The 23,886-nt window shown below is 35.1% G+C and overlaps 1 pseudogene; it reads right to left on the bottom strand.

Moving 5' to 3' along the window:
- Positions 1-918: 918 nt before the first annotated feature.
- LOC111403087 lies at positions 919-23,886 on the bottom strand (annotated as a pseudogene).

The following is a 23,886-nucleotide window of genomic DNA, read 5'->3' on the forward strand; positions in this document are numbered from 1 at the left end:
ATTGAGAATGCGTCTAGTTGAAAACAAATTAAAAAGTACAACTCCAAGTGGGTAAAATGTGGTGATGGCAATTTACCCCGCCCCGTCGTGGGCCGAACCCGCCCCGTGAAATTTTTTATTTTTTTTAAATAAGAGGTTAGGGTTCAACTTGCTTCAAATAGAAGGATGACCTATTTTCTAGTATCCTTAATTGTACAAGTTTTATCAAACTTGACTAATTTATATATACCATTATGCTACTTTGTCAAATTGATATTATATTGATAAAAACAAATATAAAAAGATATAACATGTTCAATTGAACAAATTTGAAAATATATATATTTTCATAAATTAAAGTGTGTGGGGTTACAAATTTTGTAATAATATCAAAGGGAAAAAACACAAAAAAAAAACCTTGTTCATTATAATAATCAATAATGTGTACCAATAGTGACCATTATATTTAAGATTTGTAGTGTTTATTTTGGATATTAACTTTGTCAGCTTAAATATTATCCGTATTTTATTGAACCCGAAATTAAAAAAATAAATAAATAAACAGGGCAAGAAACGGGGCAAAAAAACTGCCCCACCCCGCCCCGTCGAAGGCGGGGCGGGGTATGTGCCATCACTAGTAAAATGTAAATATTCTATCGTGAGGACATCTCAATGCTAATAATGAAAACCTTTTATTCATCGACTCGTAAGCAAAAGAAAAAAACCCACAATCCTCAGTTGCATCTTACATCAAAACAATTTCGACGGGGCGGGGTATGTGCCATCACTAGTAAAATGTAAATATTCTATCGTGAGGACATCTCAATGCTAATAATGAAAACCTTTTATTCATCGACTCGTAAGCAAAAGAAAAAAACCCACAATCCTCAGTTGCATCTTACATCAAAACAATATTGATGCATCAACACAACAAAATAATCAATTATAGACCATATCCTTCGGTGTTGCACTAAATTTCTGATACCCTTTAATGACTTTATTGACAGCATCTAGAAAATCTCTCTGTGACAGTCTTCCTTCTTGCTCGAATAGCATACATTCCAGCCTCTGTGCACACACTTCTTATGTCGGCTCCTGAATAAAGCATTCCACATCAAGCAATCATAGGTAACATTTCCAAAGCAAAAGTGCGACAAATTCCATAGGTATTGCATAGTATGCTATCCCTATGCATAATATATGCTTTGATCCATTGTAATTATTTATTCTTCAGGAAGTGTAAAATTTACAGGATGCTCAGCAGTCAAATCAACAGCATAAGCAATTTACCTTTCTGAAGCACTCAGTGCAAAAATTAAGCAAGACTAATATAATTCTATAATATTGCAAGGAGAACGAGATAAATTTATACCAGTAGAATTTGGGCAGAGACGAGCCAGAAGTTCAAACCGGATGTCTGATAAGTTTGTTACACATGATTTTTGCACAAATTTAGCTTGATTTTTGTTAGATCTTGTGAGTATAAAACGTTTTTGATGTGTTTGTTAGTATTGTTTTGAAAATTAGGAAAAACGATGTGAAAAGAAGTATTAAAGTAGACGAAGAGACCAAAAACATGAAATTAGGGCAAAAAGACGGCGCTTAGGCACTGCATTCATAGCGCCTAAGCACTACAAAACTGAAAAAATATGAAATTTGGACCCGAGAAGCATAACCTAGACGCCACAATCATAGCGCCCAGGTGCTACCATCAGCGCCCAGGCGCTGCGATTGAAGATTTAGGGTACGTTTTTTTGAGCCGTTTTTAAATCCATAAAAACCTTACTTCTACATAAAACGGAGGGGCACCTATAAATACATATTTCTCATACTTTTGAAGGGTTCTTGACATATTGGAGAGAAGACAACAAGAAGAGAGATTCAAAAGAGAAATTCAAGAAGATTAACACCAAGAATTGAAGATTAGAAGCATTCATTAGAAGAGGAAGGAGATTTTGGTACAATAATTCTACTTTTTCTTCTATATTTTTATTACAAACTCGGTGATGTATTCTAAGACAAATTCCTACCTTTCTTCTTGTATTATGAGTAGCTAAATTTATTGTTAGGGGGAATAATGTAACAAATTGGGATCTTTTACATTCTCGTATAAAACTTTCAGTTTTTAATTCTTCCATGTGTTGATTTTGCTATGAGTTGAATGCATTAAATTATCTGATCAATAATTTGATGATTTTTGTGAATTCTTTACAAATAGATAAATGAGTTTAGGATTCAGACCATGTAGTAAAATTCAGTACATTGGTATAACGAGTAGAGATACCTATACCATTTATTGCAGTCATAATTGAATTCCTAAGACATAGAACTCGTTTAACTAAATTTAATTTGTATAAAGATATGGAATTTAATTAGTTGAATAGTCTCAATGAGAACTTGAGAGGGGTAAATTAAATACAATAGGAGAATTCGACTGAGCACTACATTAGAATTGAATTTTAATTTGAGATGTAAAGGTAATCAATTGGTGAAGTTATTCTACCCTAACATTCATTCATTATTTAATTCTCCAACCAATCGTGTGAACATTCATTTATTTTATAGAATTTAGATTAAAACCCAGATTTTACAACCTTTGATTTGTGTTAGTCAAATAGTAGTTAAAGAAAGATTGAATTAAGTGCTAGAAAATAGTCCTTGTGGGGTCGACAAACCGGACTCTTAGATCCACTATTACTTATTACGGGTCGTACACTTGCGAAACAAAATTCTACAACAATGTCCCTTTCACAATTCATAGTTCTTGTATGTATCTTAAATATTTGTGTCCTACTTTCAAGATCTGGCAGTCCAAACTCAAATTACAATTCATAGTTCTTGTATGTATCTTAAATATTTGTGTCCTACTTTCAAGATCTGGCAGTCCAAACTCAAATTTACGATCTAGCCGCCCAGGACGCAAAAAAAAATAAATAATAATAATAAAAAAATCCAGCGTATCGGGTCTGAATAATATAATTAACCAGTATTTAAGCAGACAGATCAGAATAAGTGAGTCCAGGTAAAATCTTCCGAATAGCCAAGCTAGAAATACAAAAATTAATTATAAACCAATTATAAGTTCAATCATAGTGAAAAGAGACCCCGACCTGAACAGGAGAAAATTAAGAAAACAACATAATTATACATGCATGCAATAAACACATTTCTCAACTCGAGTCAGCTGTGTCATGATAACTGTGAACAGCATGTATGAAAAACAAAAATTTGAAACCACATATTAAAGTAGTCAAATAGTGCATTATTATGTTAATCACCTAACCCAAAAAAAAATATTTTTTTAATTTATAAAAAATATTTTATGTCCATCACATGTCGTTAACAACATCAAGTTTCGTAAGCAGTTGAGTAAATAAAAGAAAATAAGAACAATAAGCACAACAAAAAGGCATTTGTACAAAATTGAATAAACATCACTCTACCAATTATTGAACGCCCACCACCCCAACAAAAAAGAAAGAGGAAAACTATACAGTACTGCAAAATAAACTAAAAGAATGGATGACAGAGACAATCCAACTAAACTTGTTTGTTGACATTAGAACTTTAATATTCCCACGAGCATCAAAAGCATCCAGCTGGTTCACAATTTCAAGCATGGTGCACCGAACCTCATTGTCTCCACCCACACCATCATCAAACCGTGCACCTCCAATGGCATCCACTTCATTAAAGAACACAATACAAGCTTTTTTGGAGCGTGCCATCTGCCATATAAAAATCAGGCACTAAGTATCAGATGAGTACAAGTACTTAAATTACAGCGACAGGAGAAAGATTTGACCTGAAACAGTTCACGAACCATGCGAGCTCTCTCACCAACATATTTTTGAACAAGTTCGCTTCCAATAACACGAATAAAACATGCATCAGTTCGATTAGACACAGCTCTAGCCAGAAGAGTTTTACTGGTACCAGGAGGACCATAACAAAGAACACCCTTCAGAGGATCGATCCCAAGCTTCACAAATTTTTCAGGGTGAAGCATAGGTAGCTCAACAACCTACCACAATCCAACATATCCAATTTCAATTTAAAGCCCTTCTATCATGTCATTTGAAGCAATAAACCATACGAGGCCGATGAGAGTACAGGAGATGAATAGGAAAGATTGCAGCAACACAGATGAAAAATAGGTACTTATGCATGTCAAGATGTCTATATATAGCACATCTCTCGCATCTTTTCAATCTGCTCCTCACATCCTCCAACATCGTTATATCACTCATATGTGACATCTGGCTTTTCCTCTACCGTCATCATTTTAACACTTGGATCAATTTCTGGATGTAAGGGTATCTGAATTTGATATTTATTCCGGTCAACACATTAACAGAAGTAGCTTGTCAAACTATGTATCATAACAACAAATTGAATCACATAACAACAATAAGAAAAACTTTTGAATTCGTCTTATATCCATTGAGTGGACAACAAAAGATATATGTCCAATAAGGTGAAACGAAAAAAGAAATTTATAATTTGTGAATTATAGTCACCTAACACACAGACACACATGTTTTACATTTTGTATAACAGTAACTCAGACGCCTGCATGAAACTAAGCATGTATTGTGAGGATTGTAATTCCAAAATTGGATGAAAAAAACTGCCGCAATGACAAACAAGATTTTCAAGTTGCTGTGACCAAACTAAAATTAAACTTCCTTCAAACTGAATTTGTGCAACTTATGATCAGCAACAAATGTGAAGTTGTATGCTCCTGCAAATTACATAGGAATACTTAGTATAACCAGACAGAGGAAACACCTACCCAACTCGCATTCCTTCTTCAATATCAGTTGGTGAAACATTATCACTCAATCCAACAACAAACTGCAAAGATGAATGTGAATTAAAATCAACAAGACATTCATAACCAAGACAGATATGTGCGTGCTCAATTAATTCTTAAAGCCCTTCCTTCCAAATCTCACAAGTTATAGCATAAAAAGTTATATGGCTAAGGCTGGTCATCTGGAGGGGATACTGTTCAGAAGCACCCTTCTGTGCTTTGTTTCTTATGCTATGGAAAGAAACTCAATATTGTAAACAAAACCATAGGAAAGAGCAGCGCGCTGAAAAGATAAATAAAATAATCATACCTTGGCAATTTGCTTAACATTTATGACATACTTTGCATCTTCAGTATTCGGGCTAATAATCTTTGTGCATCTTGCAACCTGGTCACATAAGCTCCAGTTGTAGCCCGTAAGACATATAAGATAAAATGGATAAAGAACCAACATTCAGCAATCTCTAAGAACAGTACCTAAAGAGGCTGCTTCTCCTGCATCATTTGTTTGTCGGAGACAAGATCACCCTGGCTAGGTACAGCTAAACTAGTGTCAGAGTCTGTGATACCTAATATGCAGCGAAAAATCAACAATATGGCTTCACAACATGTAGAAGGAATAATTACTAATGTCATCCATGCATCTAAAACCATGTGAAAAATATAATAGGAGAGAACTTTTTTTGCCTTCCTTTTAGGTAATATAATAAAAAAAAGGCTCTTAAAGCACAAATAACTATTACTAGAACATCATGCTAAGAACACCTGCATATTTATTTATACCATAAACATATCATGAATCATTTCCCTAGAAATGACACAGACAATGCACCACATTTATTGTGCTAGACCAAATCAATAGTGAACAAGTTACAAGAGAGAGCTACAGACTAATTTTCCACATACTACTGCAACACAATGCCCAGAACATCTTTAAACGAGGCGCATCCTTTATGTCAATGTAAAGAGGAAAGGAGAAAAAGATGGGGCAAGAAACATACCACATAAATCATTAATCTTCTTGGCCATTTCCTTGATTTCCTTCTCAGCTTTCTTTATGCTAGTAGAATAAGGTCCCAAGCCCTACATACATCATTCCGAGAACTTTAACAAAAGAATGGAAGATAAGGGATTTATATTTACAACCCAATAAAAAAATAGTTTCATTCAGTTATCAACAAAATTCTTAAATCGGCACTATTTATTCAAGTAACTAAAAGAAAACCGATAGAAAAGCAAACGAAATTCTCCAAATTTCAGCCAAAATAAGTTGGAAAATAAATAACAGAGCAAAATTTGAAATAAATGTCTACCCTGAGTACTAATAAGGTTATACTATATTTCTGTTAACCAAAAATATAACTTCCACTTCTTTTTCCAAATCCAAGATCCTGATTAGCAAACAAATGCAGCACCCCAGCTACAACCTCACTTCATCCAATTGTCAATACTATGGTCTATTCTTAAATTGGTACTATACCTGTGAAAGTTAGAAGAGGAAGGGAAGGGGGGAAGAAACGGAGAAGCAGAAATTAGGGGAAGGGAAAGAGAGAAGAAGATATAAATAATCAAATTGAGCAAAATTATAAGGCAAATTAGGTTTAAATACTTAAAAGTACAATCCACCTAAAACGGGCCTGGAACATTACAAGCCAATTACGTAAATAAGAATTTAAAATATAAATAAAGTCCAATTAAAAATAAATAAAAAGTAAATATCCTCATTAACTCTTTTTCGAGTGGGAGAAAACTTGACCGTATCGAGTGGATAGATCACAAAAGTTGCAGTCAAGCTGATACTCCAAATGCTTCAAGTCATGCCACAGAGGACGATCTTTCTGACAAACCAAGTATCGAAAATCCAAAAACAGTTTGATCCATATTAGTTGGCACCTCTATCTTGAAATTCATGTACGGTCTAAATCAGGTGGAATAGCCCAACAAATAAGGAAGTACTGAATCTTCCCATCATTGATCAATTCAACACGTTCATCTAAAATAATATCAATTTTATCTTTGTGTGCCGTGACAGATGGTATAGATGTAGAAATATCAACATAGTCAAGTTGGGGTCCACAAAGCTAAGTTGAAAAGGATAATCAAAGGAATTAAAACAGTGTCTGTAAGTAATGAAATCTTCAATATTTAAAGTAGAGTGGTAGTCAGAATGGGATGAGAGATCAATGACATATGCATTTTGATCTATATTGTCACACCCCCATTCATATACATAACTATCCATTAACCTGTGTGGGAATGAAATTGATGACTCGACCTAGACATGGAATTTCACACATTTTTTTCACCTGATAAAACGACATATGCTATGTCTCTAAACCAAAATCATATTACCATAATCAAACATATATATTCTGAGGTTATAAACATGTCTACATGCCATGTCAAAAGATATACAATACGGGATTCCCAACATACAACAAAATAGGTTATAAGCACAAAATAACAGCCCACAACATAACCCTTCAGGTCGTCATCTATATACATCAAACTCTGGAATCTCGTAAGAGCTCCACGGTTAGCTGTGCTCTCTATGTAGTTCCATACTCACCTACAATGCAAGAACTACGTAAGCCAATGCTTAGTAAGTAAAAAGCATGCATGTCATGAACATGAATAATAACGATATATGCTACTATGCCATTTACTTTAAACATTACGATAAGGAAGCATCATATTCCAATATTCATCAAAGTCGACTCGAAATCATTTCATTTAAAACCTTTCATTTTATTGTGCCTTTGACCCTTCTACTATGCACCGGACAGAGCTCTGCATAATATCAATATCAATAATCAAATGACCAATATGAAATCAACACTGTTGAGTGGACCATCTTCTCATGACCACTAGAGGCCCATCCCTAACTACCCTTATGATCACTCAAGAAGTCTCACACTCGGCAACGCCAATAGTCATAATATCATAAGGGCACAGTCGAGTGGTCCACTCTCCCGTGATCACCAAAGGCCCATCCCCTATCTACCTTTGCAATCACGCAGGAAGTATCACTTGCGATGCCAAACATATCATATAAACATGTCTCACATGTCTCAGTGCCCTAATAGTGGTCAATAAAACATTTATAGAGAAAACTCACTTTGAAATCATGTTTCGCATGCAGAATTTTCAACCATGATCACATGCCATGCAGGCATATGAAAATGCTAGTGAATGACATATTTAATGAAAATCGCTGTCAATAGGTATCGCAACCGCATACTCAATGACCATAACCATCATATGATGTATAATGAACTTCTTATCTAAGCTATGTAAATCTTCTGATATTACCAATTCACAATTACTAGGTTCTTGCATTGTAGTTACAAATGGATTTTTACTTACCTTTCGCCTTTGTGTGTGCAAGCTCCTATGGAGTATATATCAGTTTCCTTTTTCGCTGAACGTCGAAAAATCACCTGTATTATCATCTAATATTAAAGGCAATCCTCCATTTAATATCCTTAACACACATATTCCCAAAATACGCCCATTCACGCTAAAACAATTCAGACGAAATCATTATTGCAAGTTACCGATGGCACTACAAACTAATCCCGTAAGTCTCGCTATTTTTCGAGTCCAATTATGGACGTCAATATCATCCAATTGTTGTCATTAACATAGTAATCCTTAGAATCTATTTTCTAGGCCCAAGAGTTCATTAATGGACATGTAAATGTTGAATCACATTAAATACACAAATGGGCAGAATTTGTTTTCAGATTTCTATTACCGTACAATTATTTTTCTAATCTTTTTTCACCTCCTTAACTACATCCAACGACTCCCAAATTTTTACCACACTTATATAACATATATGTGAAGGTAATCATGATCTAAAGTTGTGACAAATGAAGTGTTTTCAGCCTCAAAAACCGTCCCCTTTTCACCACACCAATCAGGCAGTTTCTTTTCTTGTGACTGTTTTCAATTTCCAATTTACTAACATGTCACCAATCAGATTCCATGCTATTAGAAGACCATTTCTATTCTTATAACTCTCAGACAACAACATTCATTTACACAGATACAAGTTATAGCTTAAGTGTTATCCAAAATCAAAGTTTAAACCATTCAAATCTAGCAGATCCTCATCTCTGTCCAGATTACTTTCTTTCAAATTCTTGTAATTAATTACCCCTATTTAGGTATCATAAGATCATTAACAACATTCCAACCTAATCATAAGCAAGTTCAGATGTTCAAGAAATCATAAACCCATTAAGAAATAATGGATACAAACCTCAAAACTGTGAAGTAACAAAGCTGTCCAGAATTTCCAGCTTCTTATTTTCTTATCCCTTCTTGCTTCCTTTGCTTGCATGTCCACTTGGGGTCACTTGGGGTTATGTTTATAGAGTCATATCTCTTATTTAAGAACTATTTAAAGAGTTTTAAGGATTTGGGTCGTGAGTGATATTTAAAGGTGAAGGAATTCGTGATTACAAGACTAGTATTCCCCCAAGCATGAGGTGTCCAAGCAGGATGTGGCTCCTAACAGTCAAATATGACTTTTCTCCTATTTTATATGGAGTCATTTGTGACTTAGGAGATGCATATCTATCCCATACAAAGTTCTAACGATTTAGAAGACGTGCTGGATGCCTTAAGGTTGAAGCAATTATATATTAAAGTGATAAGTCTCCTAGCATTAGCTGTCTAAGTAGGAGGTGGCTTCTTGCAACCAACTTTGACTTCTCTCTTGCACCATATGGAGCCATATGTGACTTAGAAGAGTTATATCTATCTTGTGTAAAGTGCTAAGGACTTATAATACGTGTTGGAGGCTTAATGTTGAAGGAATTAGAGGTTAAAGTGTCAAGTCGTCACATGTTAAGTAGGTGTTGTCTCCTTTGATTAAATTCTGATTTCCTACTTATCCTTGGGGAGTTTTTATGAAATATAGGGATAATATACCACATATAAGAAGTCTTAAAGGAGTTATAGACGTGAATAATGTTTAAGAGTGAATGAATTGACCATTACAAAGACAAATGAATAGACATGACGTGTACTACGTATCAAGGTGTTCCTTATAGCAAAATTCGATTTTACATCTATCCTTGCAGGTATAAATCAAGTGTCCCTGGCTTATTTTATTGTCTTAAAAATCCATTTTACTTGCCCTAATATCCCAAAACATATTATAGAGCCAATTCCTTAACTGTTCATTTGATTACTTACCCGATTGACACCCGATTCTCGACCGATTTTAACAATTCGGACCTCCATATTTATAACACCATATAAAACATATATTATTTCATTGTGATCATGTCACTTCATGCCTCATGTTTCAAATATGTCAATTACCTATCTATGCTTTAAGATGACCTCGATCAACCGAATGAAAAGCTTGAACTTTTGTCGATACTAATTTATGACCTTCTCGATTTTCCATTACTTACCAAACCAATTTCCAACATTTGGTTAACCTAATTTTCTATCAGAGATCAATGTAAAATTCACCTCCTAAGTCTAGGAGTCAAAGATTACCACCATGTAAAAATTATAAAGCCTTAATGATTGAATATACCGTTTTAAGAGAAAACAATTAGAAAATCGATGCAAATGACAATATAATTAGCATGAAAATGCATGAATCATATTGGTCATATGTATAACGTAAAGCTCGGGGTATTACATCCTCCCCTCCTTATAAAAATTTCATCCTCGAAATTTGCTTACCAAAATGTTCAGGATATTTAACTTTCATTTCATCTTCTCTTTCGCAAGTAGCCTCTTCGGTTGACTGATTCCGCTACAATACCTTAACCAATGGAATTTTCTTGCTTCTCAGTTGTTTTATCTCTCGTTGAAGGATCTCTAGCGATTTTTCTTCATAAGTCAAATCTAGTTTTATCTCTACCAGTTTATTGCTCAATACATGAGAAGGATTTCCAATGTACTTTCTTAGCATGAACACATGAAACACATTGTGCACTTGAGACATTGATGAAGGAAAATCAAACTTGTAGGCAATATTTCCAATTCTCTCGATAATAGAAATTGGACCAATGTATCTTGGGCTTAATTTTCCTTTCTTTCCAAATCGCATAATCCCTTTTGTTGGCGCTACCTTCAAAAATACTTGGTCTTCGACTGTGAATTCTAGTATTTTTCTTCTTTGATCTACATAGTTTTTCTGTCGATCTTAAGCAGTTTGCATTTGCTGATGTATTTGTATCACAACTTCAGCCATTGCATGAACCATCTCTGGTCCTAGCAATTTTCTTTCTCCAACATCATCCCAATAAACTGGAAATCTATATTTTCTACCATATAATGCTTCATATGGAGCCATTCCAATCGTAGCCTGATAACTATTGTTGTATGCGAATTCCACCAAAGGTAAAAATTTACTCCACTGGCCTTGGAAGTCTAATACACAAGCCCTCAACATATCTTCCAATATTTGTATTGTTCTTTCTGATTGTCCATCAGTTTGAGGATGATGAGCTGTGCAAAAAGATAACTGCGTTCCCAAAGCCTTATGTAAGCTTATTCAGAAGAGAGATAAAAACTTAGAATCCCTGACTGAAACAATAAATAGTGGCACTCCATGAAATCTGACTATTTCTTATACATAAAGCTGAATATATCAGTCCATGGAATAAGTTGAACAAACTGGAATGAAATGGGTTGATTTTGTTAACCTATCCACAATAACCCAAATACTATCGTATCCTTTAGTCGTTTTTGATAATTTCACCACAAAGTCTATTGTGATTCTTCCCATTTCCATTCTGGGATAGGTAATGGCTGTAAGGCTCCTGCTAGTCTTTGATGTTCTGCTTTTATTTGTTGACAGGTTAAACATTATCCCACATATTCAGCTATCTCATCTTTCATGTTCGGCCACCAATAATGCAATTTCAAATCTCTATACATTTTAGTAGCTCTTGGATGAACAAAATATGGTGTCGTGTGAGCTTCAGATAAAATGTCCCCTTAGATATTTTTTGCATCAGGTACATATAATCGTCCTCTAAACGTCAAGATACCATCTGTTGATATATGAAAATCTGAAGTTTTTCCATCATGTATATCATTCTTTATCTTGGAACAATATTTATCTTCCTATTGCCCTTGTTGAATTCTATTCAATAAAGTCGGCTGAAGTGTCAACGCTGCAAATTTAGCCTCTACAAATCCTTGTGACACAACTTCAATAACCATTTTCTGTAAATCTATCAATTTTGATTTTTGAGTTACAATCATACTCGTAACACTGAATGTCGACTTCCTACTCAATGCATCAGCTACAACATTAGCTTTACCGGAATGATAGTTTATAACACAATCATAATCTTTTACCAATTCTAGCCACCTTCTTTGTCTCCTGTTCAATTCCTTTTGTGTAAATAGATATTTCAAACTTTTGTGATCAGTGTAAATCTCACATCCCTCTCCAGACAAATAGTGCCTCCATATCTTAAGTGCAAATACAACTGCGGCGAGTTCCAAGTCATGTGTAGGATAGTTCTTTTCCTATACTTTAAGTTGTCTAGAGGCATATACAATAACTTTACTATTTTGCATCAATATGCATCCCAAATCATTCTTTGAAGTATCACTATAAACCATAAAATTTCCAGTACCAGATGGGATTGAAAGGATAGGGGCTTAAGTCAGTCTTTTTTTTCAATACTTGAAAACCTTGCTCATAATCATCTGTCCATTCAAACTTAGTACTCTTCCTTGTTAATTTTGTTAAAGAAGAAGCTATTTTTGAAAATCCTTCCACAAATCTGCGATAACAGCCAGCTAAACCCATAAAATTTCTGACCTCTGAAGGGTTTGTAGGTCGTGACCAATTATTAATAGTCTCTACTTTAGTTGGACCATTGATCTGCCCTCACCTGATACTACATGTCCCAAAAATACAACTTTATCTAACCAAAATTCACATCTGATACTACATGTCCCAAAAATACAACTTTATCTAACCAAAATTCACATTTCTTAAACTTAGAATATAACTGCTCGTCCTTTAAGACCTGCAGAACTATTCTCAAGTGCTTAGCATGTTCTTCTTTAGTATGAGAATAAATAAGGATATCATCAATAAATACAATTACGAACTTATCGAGAAAGTTTCAAAACACCCTATTCATCAGATCCATAAAAGCTGTTGGTCATTTGTTAACCCAAACAGCATTACCAAAAGTTCATAATGACCATATCTCGTACTAAATGCTGTCTTAGAAACATCATCTTCCTTTATTTTAAGTTGATGGTATCCAGATCGCAAATCAATCTTAGAAAATACAGATGTGCCCTGAAGTTGATAAAACAAATCATCAATCCTCGACAATGGGTATTTATTTTTAATTGTCACCTTATTCAACTCTCGATAATCGATGCACAATCTCATTGTTCCATCCTTCTTATGAACAAATAATACTGGTGCACCCCATGGTGAAAAGCTAGGTCTAATAAAACCTTTATCTAACAACTCTTGTAATTGTAACTTTAACTCTTTGAATTTAGATGGGGCCATTCTATATAGAGCCTTGGAAATTGAGGATGTTCCTGGAATTAAATCAATTTCAAGCACTCACCAAATACCTTACAGACCCACTATCTAGTAACATTTGTGCTTTAATACTGATATAGTTGGAACTCTAAATCTTTTTGAATCCCAGTGAATGTAAATGGCTCATTCCCCAAAGGTTGAAAGGTTACTGACTTTCTCTTACAATCTATAGTAGCTTGATATCTTGTCAGCCAATCCATACCCAAAATTATATCATAATCTTTCATATCTAACACAATTAAATTTGCATGGAGCTCTTGATTTTCTATAAGGATCACACATGCTCTTACAATCAAATTGATTTGTTGTACATCTTCAGATGGAATAGTTACACTATAACTGACCTCTTCCATATCAGGTGTCCTACCCAACCTCCTCACATACTCAATGGACACAAATGAATGCGTAGCTCCTGAATCAATTAGTACAAGTGCTGGGATGCCAAAAATAGAGAATTTACCTATTACAACTGATGGATTTGCCTCGGTATCTGATCTTGTAATAGTAAACATCTTGCTGGTACCTTTTTCTATTCCGTAGGATTTGGATTACTTGGACATGCTCTAGCAAGATGTCCCTCATTTTCACAAACATAACATGTCCTAGTCTCTGTAGGACATGCTCCAGTATGTTGTTTACACTTATGGGGCAAGATGGGTGTGGTGTTGAGGCTTTTCCTTGATCTATCCTTGGATGCTTGCCCTGATCCCAATGTTGTTGTCCTTGTCTCGTTTGAAACTTAGGCTCAAGAGGCTCTTTTCTTATAATTTGTAGGCCAACGCTATCTTTGACCTTGCCTACACTATAGTCGAGCCTCTTAAGCATGACTAATTCTTTGTTCGACTTGTTCTGCAACTAATGCTCTCTCCGCAATTTGAGAATATGAAACATCTTAGATTCCTGCCATGCTTACATCTCTCTATAGTTCTGGTCTTAGCCCCTCAAAAAATCTTTCTATCTTGAGTGTATCAATATTAATCATGTGGGTAGCAAACCTGGATAGTTGTTCAAACTTACGAATATACTCTCCCACTGTCATCCCTCCTTGTCTTAGCTGTATAAACTCATTCATCTTCATGGTTCGAACTGGGGCTGTAAAATATTTATCACGGAATAACTCTTTCAATCTCTCCCAAGTCATGGCACTAACATCTTCAATGTTACTCATCGTATCCCACTAATGTCCAGCACTACCTCATAGCACAATGTATGCCCAATCCACTTTTCTACTTCTGAAACTCTCGAATACCTGAACATATTTTCCAAAGTTCTCAACCAATCCTCTGCTGTTGTTGGATCTAATGCATCCTCAAATATTGGGGCTTTAGTTTTCTAAATCTTTCGCCAACCGTCTCACTATGTTCAGCCCTTTGTTGTGGTAGTAAGAATTCAGCCCTTTGATGTTCTCCCCTTTCTCTTTGTTGTATTAATTGCTGAATTTGTTGAGATTATTGCTCAACTAATTCCATAAGTCTATTAATAACAACATCCCGACTACCATCTTGAACGGACGTCTCTTGCCCTGGAGTTCTAACTCTACTGCTACTAGCATCCCTATTTCTCACCATGGTTGCAAGTAAAGATTGGCCAATATCATTCATGACGTATGTAAAAAAAATAATGCAACAAAATAAAATTTACTGGCTTAGCTGCGTTCTTTCGTACTCCGAGATCATGTACATAGATAGTCTACAGAATTATAATCTCGCTCTGATACCACTCTCTATCACACCCCATTCATTTACATAACTATCCATTAAGCTGTGTGGGAATGAAATTGATGACTCGACCTAGACATGAAATTTCACACATTTTTTTCACCTGATAAAACGATATAAGCTATGTCTCTAAACCAAAATTATATCACCATAATCAAACATATATATTCTGAGGTTATAAACATGTTTACATACCATGTCAAAAGATATACAACACAGGATCCCCAACATACAACAAAATAGGCCATAAGCACAAAATAGTAGCCCACAACATAACCCTACAGGTCATCATCCATGTACATCAAACTCTGGAATCCCGTAAGAGTTCCATAGCTAGTCGTGCTCTCTATATAGTTCCAGGCTCACCTACAATGTAAGAACTACATAAGTCAATGCTTAATAAGCAAAAATCATGCATGTCATGAACATGAATAATAACGATATATGCTACAATGCCATTTACTTTAAACATTACGATAAGGAATCATCATATTCCAATATTTATCAAAGTTGACTCGAAATCATTTCATTAAAAACCTTTCATTTCATTAGGCCCTTGACACACCTACTATGCACCGAATAGAGCTCTGCATAATATCAATAATCAAATGACCAATATAAAATCAACATTGGCTAGTAGACCAGCCTCCCGTGACCACTAGAGGCCCATATCCTAACTACCCCTATGATCACTCAAGAAGTCTCCCACCCGGCAACGTCAATAATCATAATATTACAAGGGCACAGTCGAGTGGTGCACCCTCCCGTGATCACCAAAGGCCCATCCCCTATCTACCTTTGCAATCACGCAGGAAGTATCACTTGCGATACCAAACATATCACATAAGCATGCCTCACATGTCTCGGTTCCCTAGTAGTGGTCAATAAAATATTTATAAAGAAAATTCACTTTGAAATCATGTTTCACATGCAGGATTTTCAACCATGATCACATGTCGTACATGCATATGAAAATGCTCATGAATGACATATTTAATGAAAATCGCTGTTAATAGGTATCGCAACCGCATGCTCAATGACCATAACCATCATATGATGTACACTGAATTTCTTATCGAAGCTATATAAATCTTCTGATATTACCACTTCACAATTACTAGGTTCTTGCATCGTAGTTTGAAATGAATTTTTACTTACCTTTCGCCTTTGTGTGTGCAAGCTTCTATGGAGCGTATATTAGTTTCGTTTTTCGCTGAACGTCGAAAAATCACATGTATTATCATCTAATATTAAAGACAATCCTCCATTTAATAACCTTAACACACATAATCCCAAAATATGTTCATTCACGCCAACACAATTCAGACGAAATCATTATTGCAAGTTACCAATGGCATTACAAACTAATCCCGTAAGTCATGCTATTTTTCAAGTCTAATTAGGGACGTCAACATCATCCAATTGTTGTCATTAACCTAGTACTCCTTAGAATCTATTTCTAGGCCTAATAGTTCATTAATGGACATGTAAATGTTGAAATCACATTAAATACACAAATGGGCAGAATCTGTTTTCAGATTTCTATTACCGTACAATTATTTTTCTTAATCCTTTTTCACCTCCTTAATATATCCAACGACTCCCAAATTTTTACCACACTTCTATAACATGTATGTGAAGGTAATCATGATCTAAAGTTGTGACAAATGAAGTGTTTTCAGCCTAAAAAACCGTCCCCTTTTCACCATACCAAATCAGGCAGTTTTCTTTTCTTGTGACTGTTTTCAGTTTCTATTTTACTAGCATGTCACCAATCAGATTCCAGGCTATTAGAAGACCATTTGTATTCTTATAACTCTCATATAAAAATATTCATTTACATAGATACAAGTTATAGCCTAAGTATTATCCAAAATCAAAGTTTAAACTATTCAAATCTAGCAGATCCCCATCTCTTCCAGATTACTTTCTTTCAAATTCTTGTAATTAATTAACCCTATTTAGGCATCATAAAATCATTAACAACATTCCAATCTAATCATAAGCAAGTTCAGATATTCATAAAATCATAAACCCCTTAAGAAATAATGGATAGAAACCTCAAAACTGTAAAGTAACAAAGCTGTCCAGAATTTCCAACTTCTTGTTTTCTTATCCCTTTTTGCTTCCTTTGCTTTCACGTCCACTTGGGGTTATCTTTGAATATTCATATCTCTTATTTAAGAGATATTTAAGGAGTTTTAAGGATTTGGGTCGTGAGTGATACTTAAAGGTGAAGAAATTCGAGATTACAAGACAAGTATTCCCCCAAGCATGAGGTGTCCAAGCGAGATATGGCTCCTTGCAGCCAAATCTGACATTTCTCCTGTCTTATATGGAGTCATTTGTGACTTAGGAGATCCATATCTATCCCATACAAAGTTCTAAGGATTTATAAGACGTGATGGATGCCTTAAGGTTGAAGCAATTATATATTAAAGTGATAAGTCTCCTAGTATGAGCTGTCTAAGTAGGAGATTGCTTCTTGCAGCCAACTTTGACTTTTCCCTTGCACCATATGGAGCCATATGTGACTTAGAAGAGTTATAAAGTGCTAAAAACTTATAAGACATGTTGTAGGCTTAAGGTTGAAGGAATTAGAGGTTAAAGTGACAAGTCGTCACATGTTAAATAGGTGTTGTCTCCTTTGATTAAATTCTGATTTCCTACTTATCCTTGGGGGGTTTTTTTTATGAAATTTAGGGATAAAATACCACATATCAGAAGTCTTAAAGTAGTGATAGATGTGAATAATGTTTAAGAGTGAATGAACTGACCATTACAAAGACAAATGAATAGGCATGACGTGTACTACGTATCAAGGTGTTCCTTATAGTAAAATCTGATTTTACATCTATCCTTGTAGGTATAAATCAAGTGTTCTTGGATTATTTTATTGTCTTAAAAATCCATTTTACTTGCCCTAATATCCCAAAACATATTATAGAGCCAATTCATTAACTACTCATTTGATTACTTACCCGATTGATATCCGATTCTCGTTTGATTTCAACAATTAGCACCTCCATAATTATAACATCATATAAAACATATATTATTGCGTTGTGATCATGTCACTTCATGCCTCATGTCTCAAATATGTCAATTACCTATCTAGGGTTTAAGATGACCTCGATAAACCGAATGGAAAGCTTAAACTTTTGTCGATACTAATTTCTGACCTTCTCGATTTTTCATTACTTACCAAACCAATTTCCAACATTTAGTTAACCTAATTTTCTATCATATCTCAATGTAAAATTCACCATCTAAGTCGAGGAATCAAAGACTATCACCATGTAAAAATTATAAAGCCTTAATGATCGAATATACCGTTTTAAGAGAAAACAATTATAAAATCAATGCAAATGACAATGTAATTAGCATGAAAATGCATGAATCATATCGGCCATATGTATAACGTAAAGCTCAGGGTATTACAAATATGCTTTAAAATTTCATAAGAACCAGCACTACAGCTTGCAATATAACATAATCTCCAATATGAAATTCAAAATTTCGCTTATACAAATCAGTTCGAAGTTTATATGATGCATTACTTGCTTCAAGTTGTTTGTTGATCTCAATATGCAAGTCATACAAGCGATGAACAAATGCCTCAGGTGACATAGATATACTAACATGTGGGGACAATGGAATAAGGTCTAAAGTTTTCCTAGGTTCATAACCATGAATGACTTCAAAGGGACTCGTACTTATAGAGCGATTCACAAAATTGTTATATGCAATTTGAATTGTTGGAAGGATCAAATTCCAATTCCCAATATTTTCCTTGAAGGTGGCATGATTACACGAATCATCAGGACTGCTGGATTGGATAAGGGTACGATTTACAACATTTGACTGAGAGATATCAAAAGCAAGAGATACAAGCCTTAGATGAATAGGAAAAGTTCGAATATTACATAGGGATGCATCCTCAATATTATTCAAGTCATCACATTCTTCAAGTTTAGGTTCATAGACTTAATTTACTGACCGATCATCCATTACATCATTTTGTTCCTCAATAATTAACGTTCGACTGGACGTTTGGGAGAAGTGTGACCAAAGTCCTTACAACTAAAGCACTACAAGTGAGAAGAAATCATTGGAGTTTCAAAATCTTGATCCTTATTTTCCAACAAAGGAGGAGCATTAGATAGAAGAGGTCCTAAAAGGGACTTAACAGGATGAGCTGACGTCGATATAGGAGGAACATTAAACATGAAAGGCTCTATGATAGACTTATGACGAGGTGGTGCTGATGCGATGAGTGAATGATGGTGACTACGCTTTTTATATGGAGCACTAATAAGTAACTCGTAGTCCTGAGTCAAAGAGTAAGCGTCATGAAGAATAGTGACACTTTGAAAGAAAATCTCACGCCTAAGTTCGTCTCTTAGACCTTGTATAAACCTACTCAAAGTCAAGGTCTCATCCTCAACGACAAGACATTTTATTCGAAATTCCTCAAATTGAGCAATGTACTCAGTTACTAGTCGATTCCCTTGTGTAAGAATGTTCCATTGGGTAAAAATGTTATGATTTAAGCAACCATCGAAAGTAAGAGTATCTAATTTAATGTTTCTAAAGAAACGCTCCGTATGACGAGGAAGAAAATGAGTACCATGACAACCATGGCCTCATCTCGCTCACTAACCCGATCCCCATCCCTACAATCGTGTTGAAAATATTTTTGATCACTTTGTCGACGACGATATTGCCTATTGTTGGACACTTCAAAATTATTAACATCGATCGAATGAGAAATTTCCTTAAAATTGTTCAAACTAGCAGCTAGATCTCTGCTCCTTTCACGAGTAGCAGCCATCTCGATTTGAACAGCTGTTAATTGAGTTTGTAAATGTTGTTGGCTAGTGGCAAGTTGAGCTAATTGTCTAGTGAGTGCATCAAATTGAGAAGGGTCCATGTCTAGGTACTAAAACTAAAAGTGACAAAGACAATCAGTCGACCACTATGCATGCACTTATTAGCAGTTAAATGACGTGCAATAGAGAGATTAATAAACAATAAGTGCAAGCAATGGAAAATAACAACTTGAACCATTTTTTTAAATTTTAAATTTTGGGATTAAATAAATCCAAAGCAAGTTAATACTGCTGGTACATGTAAAATAGCAAAGCAAGAGTCAATACACTAGTCAAATTCTCCAATCACGTTGATAAGTGGGGAACCATGAGAAGTCACTTCGTTCAATAATTCCAATCAAGTGATGTTTAAGGCTAAAATTATTAAGATAACATCAAGGGAAAATTGTAGCAGCGATCCCTAACCTTTTCATTTTTTACAGACTTTACCCTAACCTTCATTTTGTGACAATGGAGGTTTCTAAACTTTNTGTAGCAGCGATCCCTAACCTTTTCATTTTTTACAGACTTTACCCTAACCTTCATTTTGTGACAATGGAGGTTTCTAAACTTTTATAAATATGCATCTGAGGTACATCTGGATAGAAACCATCCAAAACACCATCCAAAAAGGTATCAACATCCAATAAAATCGTCACGGTAGCAAATAGATCAAGGAATTTTCCAGTCAACTAACAGTATTTTGGACAGTTTCCATCAAGATGGACCTCAAGCGCATATTTTGAAACGTTAGGGACCTTTGTCGATACAAAATGAAGGTTGGGGTAAAGTCTGCAAAAAGCGAAAAGGTCAGGGACCGTGCCGCAACTTCTCCTAATAGCAACACAAGATTTAAATGATGTAATTTAAAAATAAAATAGTAGTATTGACCAATAATAAATAGGGATCAAGAACTCCCTGATGTTTAGTTGACGAAATTGCGACACGTGGGCCCCAGGTATGCTTTTTTCCTGTCCTTCATGTCAAATGTTTTCAACTCCTAAAATCATTCCAATTATATCTTGAAAAGTAGTAGTGCATTGGTTTTGGTGATGAATGTTCCTCCAGTACGACGATGGTTTGAGTAGGCAGGTTGGACCGCACTGATGACCAGTGTCGCTGATTGAAACATGATTGTCAGCGATAGGAGTGCAGACCGCGACTAATACAGATGACAAGGTTGGCGTAGGTGTTGAGGCAGACGATGAAGATTTGTAGCTTTTGGTGGTGGTTGAATCGCTTTGCTGCGTCTATAATTTTGGTAGAAGTGGAGATTGGCTAGCTGGTGGTGCAAGAAGTCTGGTGACTGTGGCTTTTATATGGGTGAAACAGTCATGAAATATATAAGTATGATGCAAGGAGTGGTGGTGACGACTGATGTTTCGTGGCCGGCGAGATTTAAAAGTCAACGATGGAGGTGGAGTGAAGAGAGAGAAGGCCAACAATTGAATCTGTACTTGTGGCGTTTGGGATTTATATCGATGGTTGTGGTGGTGGTTTTGTGTGCAGTGTAAAGGCGGCGAATAGAGGTGGTGGGTGGTTGTGGTGTCGTCGACGTGAGGAGGGTTGACGATGGGAATTAACGAGGTTGAAGATGTTGACTGGATTGCAGTACGGTGCAGGACGTTATCTAGATAAAAAGATTGATACGAGAATATAATTTTATAAAATTTGAGAAGCAGTTTATGACAATAGGACCCTCGACAATAAAGAATTTTCACTTTTTTTTAGGTGAACAGTAGCCCTCTTCTTTTTCTTTTCTTTTTTTTCAACTATGAAGAAAACTGGAAATAAAATAAATCTGCTGCTCTTATGCTAAACTCTTTTTGATCGTACTGTTCCGACAAAATTTTGGAAGGAAATAAGGAGAAATTTGGAGGAAATGGGAAGAAATTTGGAGTGTATGAGAGGAATTACCCAAGTTTGATGTAGGATAGAAAAGATGGCAATGTAAGATTTTCCCACAAAAGGCCAAGCCAAGCAAATTTATCTAAAACACTGCTCAACGAGAATCATTCTTTTCTTTACAATTTTTCCAGCAAATACATACAATTACTTTTCTAAATTTAGTTTAAATTGATATATAATTACCACGTTATTTGTAGCCATCAACACAATTTAATATTTTTTACAACCCGTTAGGATGTAACATCCACGTCAATGTCCTCGTTAAACAATGTGACGGAATCAGACAAAGGACTAAAATTGAGACAACAGTGAAGTATAGTTACCTAATTAAAACAAATTAAAGTATATTTACTAACTTAAGAATTGTCTAATAGTACAACGGCCGCAAATGAAAACCCAAAACGGAGAAAATTCAAAGTAACGGCATTGGAATTTTGCAGCATGTCATTTCATTATGCTAAAATTTATTCCCTGTTCACGGTGGGCAAAAATTATGTTACCCACCTACCCACATCGGCAGGTCAAACAAATATTTTTTTTTTTTTTTTTTTTTTCCCAAAAAAAAAAAAAAAAAAAAAACTCTGTTGAGTGAAATAAAATATTAAATGATAATTTGCACTTCATTTTCCAAATTCCAGATCCTGATTACTAAACTAATCCAAAACTAGGGTTGGCAATGAGGTTCGATTCGGCCAAAATTATCACCGAACCACAAATTTTTTTGTCATACCATAATCACACCATAATCAAGTAAGTCGGTTCGGCTCGGTTTGAGACGGTTAATAACCATGAAAATAAATTATTTTTCATAGGTCCATTCGTCAAATTGAAAAAAATAATTTATGAAAAAAAGTCACACATGATGGTTATCAATTGATAGTTGAGTGAATTATAATGGAACACTTCAAATAATTTATGTTACTATATTGTTCAGATTATTGTATTTGGCTTACACCCCAAAGGTTCATTTGAAGTGCAAAGTCTCCCTCTTGACGAGAGATTTCTCAATTTCTCTGGATTTTTTGTTAGAACCGAGCTATTTGTACCCCAACGTTGACATGTCGGGTTACATGTCTCCTCACAATAGGGGAGCCCATGCCTTTTCTGACGCCGCTGGCCCTCTTGCTATGAGGGGTGTGTACCCCGGCGTTGACACGCCGAGTTACAAATGGAAAAATTCTTTTTGTTAAGAGGACGAGGGAAAAATGTAAAATTGCAATCATAGCTGAATGGGGATTTTTTTTTTTTGGCGTAGTTGATCACTTACCATATCAAAATTGTACAAATGGCCGATAGAGGATACATATGTAAGAAGACAACGATATATGATACCAAGGGTGATAGCTCGGTTATTGATGAAAAAAATCAAGAAAGGCAAAAACTATGTAAACTTAGTTTCAAGCCAATCCAGATGCCTAAAACTAATCAAATGATTAAATTTATCGTAAGAGAATAAGTTTTTCAAAACTAAAATTGTGGATTGAGATCGCTTCAAGAGCGAGTGAGTTGACAACCATCATGTATAACTGCAAAGGAAGAAAAAGGGCTCTTGTAGAGTTTGTAAAATTAGATATTTTTTAATATATATTTTGCGTTGAATTACTATTTAGTAGGAAAAAAATAAATTTAACAGGTAATCAGTTCAGTTTGAGCGAGGGTGTTAATACCATACCCGCACCACCCCAAACCGAGTCATTAAAATCAAATACCATTTTCGTTCCATTGCATCATCGGTTCGATTTTCTTCACCCCGTTCGGTTCGATTAGCCACAGTTTTGATTTTGACGGTTCAAATTGTCATCCCTACCCAACTGTAATCCTCAATTAATTATAATATTCAATATCACATCATTATTTCAATTCATCGGGACTACAAGTAATGTACATAAGTATAATACGAGGATGGAAAAGTAGCTCAAAAATTTGGGTTTAAAAACAAAGTACATTGGTTTTGAGAAGGGCGATGTCATCTTCATCGAGAGGTCTAGGATTCTTTTTGTCCTTGATCTCATCTTCGGGTTCGGGAGCCAT

The sequence above is a fragment of the Olea europaea genome, chromosome 1 (assembly GCF_002742605.1).
Source record: "Olea europaea var. sylvestris chromosome 1, O_europaea_v1, whole genome shotgun sequence".
In the NCBI taxonomy this organism is placed as follows: domain Eukaryota; kingdom Viridiplantae; phylum Streptophyta; class Magnoliopsida; order Lamiales; family Oleaceae; genus Olea; species Olea europaea.